The sequence below is a fragment of the Solenopsis invicta genome, chromosome 6 (assembly GCF_016802725.1).
Source record: "Solenopsis invicta isolate M01_SB chromosome 6, UNIL_Sinv_3.0, whole genome shotgun sequence".
NCBI lineage: Eukaryota > Metazoa > Arthropoda > Insecta > Hymenoptera > Formicidae > Solenopsis > Solenopsis invicta.
In genome coordinates, this window is record NC_052669.1 from 20,330,845 (window position 1) to 20,335,478 (window position 4,634).

A 4,634-nucleotide genomic window follows, 5' to 3' on the forward strand; every position below is an offset into this window, starting at 1 on the left:
ATATAACTCTTTCGATTTTCACTTTAACCATTTGATCCATAATGACAAAAGTTAGAACTATTCTCGGGGCTATCAGAACACAGAGTTATTAAAGAAATTCGCAAAAAAAATTGTACTCATAAATTTGGAAATTAGACTGATATAAACCTTCCCTCTTCCACTTCAACAATTCGATACATCGTAATAAAAGTTACGACTCTTCCGTGGGCTATCAGAACACAGAGATATTGGAGAAATTCGGAAAAAAACCAAATTTACTCAAAAATTTCGAACTTTGACTGATATAACACTTTCGTCTTGCCCTTTAGCGATTCGATCGATTATGATAAAAGTTAGAACTCTTCTGGGGGCTATAAAAACACAGAGATATTTGAGAAATTCGCAAAGAAGTGTTACTCAAAATTTAGTACTTTGATTGATATAACTCTTTCGTTTTTCACTTTAACGATTTGATCAATAATGATAAAAGTTAGAACTCTTCTCGGGGCTATCAGAACACAGAGATATTAAAGAAATTCGCAAAAAAAATTTTACTCAAAAATTTCGAAATTTGACTGATATAAGTCTTCCCTTTTTCACTTCAACAATTCGATACATAGTGATAAAAGTTACAACTCTTCTGTGGGCTATCAGAACACAGAGATATTGGAGAAATTCGGAAAAAAAACAAATTTACTCAAAAATTTCGAACTTTGACTGATATAACTCTTTCGTCTTGCCCTTTAGCGATACGATCGATTATGATAAAAGTTAGAACTCTTCTGGGGGCTATAAAAACACAGAGATATTTGAGAAATTCGCAAAGAAGTGTTACTCAAAATTTTGTACTTTGATTGATATAACTCTTTCGTTTTTCACTTTAACGATTTGATCCATAATGATAAAAGTTAGAACTCTTCTCGGGGCTATCAGAACACAGAGATATTAAAGAAATTCGCAAAAAAAATTTTACTCAAAAATTTCGAAATTTGACTGATGTAAGTCTTCCCTTTTTCACTTCAACAATTCGATACATCGTGATAAAAGTTACAACTCTTTTGTGGGCTATCAGAACACAGAGATATTGGAGAAATTCGGAAAAAAAACAATTATACTCAAAAATTTCGAACTTTGACTGATATAACTTTTTCGTCTGGCACTTTAGCGATTCGATCTATTATGATAAAAATTAGAACTCTTCTCGAGACTGTCAGAGAACAGAGATGTTGGAGAAATTCGCAAAAAAGTTTTTCTCAAAATTTCGTACTTTGACTGATATAACTTTTTCGTCTTTCACTTTAGCGATTCGATCGATTATGATAAAAGTTAGAACTCTTCTGGGGGCTATAAAAACATAGAGATATTTGAGAAATTCGCAAAAAAGTGTTACTCAAAATTTCGTACTTTGATTGATATAACTCTTTCGTTTTTCACTTTAACGATTTGATCCATAATGATAAAAGTTAGAACTCTTCTCGGGGCTATCAGAACACAGAGATATTAAGGAAATTCGCAAAAAAAATTTTACTCAAAAATTTCGAAATTTGACTGATATAAGTCTTCCCTTTTTCACTTCATCGATTCGATACATCGTGATAAATGTTACAACTCTTCTGTGGGCTATCAGAACACAGAGATATTGGAGAAATTCGGAAAAAAACCAAATTTACTCAAAAATTTCGAACTTTGACTGATATAACTCTTTCGTCTTGCCCTTTAGCGATTCGATCTATTATGATAAATGTTAGAAATCTTTTCGGGGCTATCAGAACACAGAGATGTTGGAGAAATTCGCAAAAAAGTTTTACTCAAAAATTTCGTACTTTGATTGATATAACTCTTTCGATTTTCACTTTAACCATTTGATCCATAATGACAAAAGTTAGAACTATTCTCGGGGCTATCAGAACACAGAGTTATTAAAGAAATTCGCAAAAAAAATTGTACTCATAAATTTGGAAATTAGACTGATATAAATCTTCCCTCTTCCACTTCAACAATTCGATACATCGTAATAAAAGTTACGACTCTTCCGTGGGCTATCAGAACACAGAGATATTGGAGAAATTCGGAAAAAAACCAAATTTACTCAAAAATTTCGAACTTTGACTGATATAACTCTTTCGTCTTGCCCTTTAGCGATTCGATCGATTATGATAAAAGTTAGAACTCTTCTGGGGGCTATAAAAACACAGAGATATTTGAGAAATTCGCAAAGAAGTGTTACTCAAAATTTCGTACTTTGATTGATATAACTCTTTCGTTTTTCACTTTAACGATTTGATCAATAATGATAAAAGTTAGAACTCTTCTCGGGGCTATCAGAACACATAGATATTAAAGAAATTCGCAAAAAAAATTTTACTCAAAAATTTCGAAATTTGACTGATATAAGTCTTCCCTTTTTCACTTCAACAATTCGATACATAGTGATAAAAGTTACAACTCTTCTGTGGGCTATCAGAACACAGAGATATTGGAGAAATTCGGAAAAATAACAAATTTACTCAAAAATTTCGAACTTTGACTGATATAACTCTTTCGTCTTGCCCTTTAGCGATACGATCGATTATGATAAAAGTTAGAACTCTTCTGGGGGCTATAAAAACACAGAGATATTTGAGAAATTCGCAAAGAAGTGTTACTCAAAATTTCGTACTTTGATTGATATAACTCTTTCGTTTTTCACTTTAACGATTTGATCCATAATGATAAAAGTTAGAACTCTTCTCGGGGCTATCAGAACACAGAGATATTAAAGAAATTCGCAAAAAAAATTTTACTCAAAAATTTCGAAATTTGACTGATGTAAGTCTTCCCTTTTTCACTTCAACAATTCGATACATCGTGATAAAAGTTACAACTCTTTTGTGGGCTTTCAGAACACAGAGATATTGGAGAAATTCGGAAAAAAAACAATTATACTCAAAAATTTCGAACTTTGACTGATATAACTTTTTCGTCTGGCACTTTAGCGATTCGATCTATTATGATAAAAATTAGAACTCTTCTCGAGACTGTCAGAGAACAGAGATGTTGGAGAAATTCGCAAAAAAGTTTTTCTCAAAATTTCGTACTTTGACTGATATAACTTTTTCGTCTTTCACTTTAGCGATTCGATCAATTATGATAAAATTTAGAACTCTTCTGGGGGCTATAAAAACACAGAGATATTTGAGAAATTCGCAAAAAAGTGTTACTCAAAATTTCGTACTTTGATTGATATAACTCTTTCGTTTTTCACTTTAACGATTTGATCCATAATGATAAAGTTAGAACTCTTCTCGGGGCTATCAGAACACAGAGATATTAAAGAAATTCGCAAAAAAAATTTTACTCAAAAATTTCGAAATTTGACTGATATAAGTCTTCCCTTTTTCACTTCAACAATTCGATACATCGTGATAAAAGTTACAACTCTTCTGTGGGCTATCAGAACACAGAGATATTGGAGAAATTCGGAAAAAAACCAAATTTACTCAAAAATTTCGAACTTTGACTGATATAACTCTTTCGTCTTGCCTTTTAGCGATTCGATCTATTATGATAAATGTTAGAAATCTTTTCGGGGCTATCAGAACACAGAGATGTTGGAGAAATTCGCAAAAAAGTTTTACTCAAAAATTTCGTACTTTGATTGATATAAATCTTTCGTTTTTCATTTTAACGATTTGATCCATAATGACAAAAGTTAGAACTCTTCTCGGGGCTATCAGAACACAGAGATATTAAGGAAATTCGCAAAAAAAATTTTACTCCAAAATTTCGAAATTTGACTGATATAAGTCTTCCCTTTTTCACTTCAACGATTCGATACATCGTGATAAATGTTACAACTCTTCTGTGGGCTATCAGAACACAGAGATATTGGAGAAATTCGGAAAAAAACCAAATTTACTCAAAAATTTCGAACTTTGACTGATATAACTCTTTCGTCTTGCCCTTTAGCGATTCGATCTATTATGATAAATGTTAGAAATCTTTTCGGGGCTATCAGAACACAGAGATGTTGGAGAAATTCGCAAAAAAGTTTTACTCAAAAATTTCGTACTTTGATTGATATAACTCTTCCGTTTTTCACTTTAACCATTTGATCCATAATGACAAAAGTTAGAACTATTCTCGGGGCTATCAGAACACAGAGTTATTAAAGAAATTCGCAAAAAAAATTGTACTCATAAATTTGGAAATTAGACTGATATAAATCTTCCCTCTTCCACTTCAACAATTCGATACATCGTAATAAAAGTTACGACTCTTCCGTGGGCTATCAGAACACAGACATATTGGAGAAATTCGGAAAAAAACCAATTTTATTAAAAAATTTCGAACTTTGACTGATATAACCCTTTCGTCTGGCACTTTAGCGATTCGATCTATTATGATAAAAGTTAGAACTCTTCTCGAGACTGTCAGAGCACAGAGATGTTGGAGAAATTCGCAAAAAAGTTTTTCTCAAAATTTCGTACTTTGACTTATATAACTTTTTCGTCTTTCACTTTAGCGATTCGATCGATTATGATAAAAGTTAGAACTCTTCTGGGGGCTATAAAAACACAGAGATATTTGAGAAATTCGCAAAGAAGTGTTACTCAAAATTTCGTACTTTGATTGATATAACTCTTTCGTTTTTCACTTTAACGATTTGATCCATA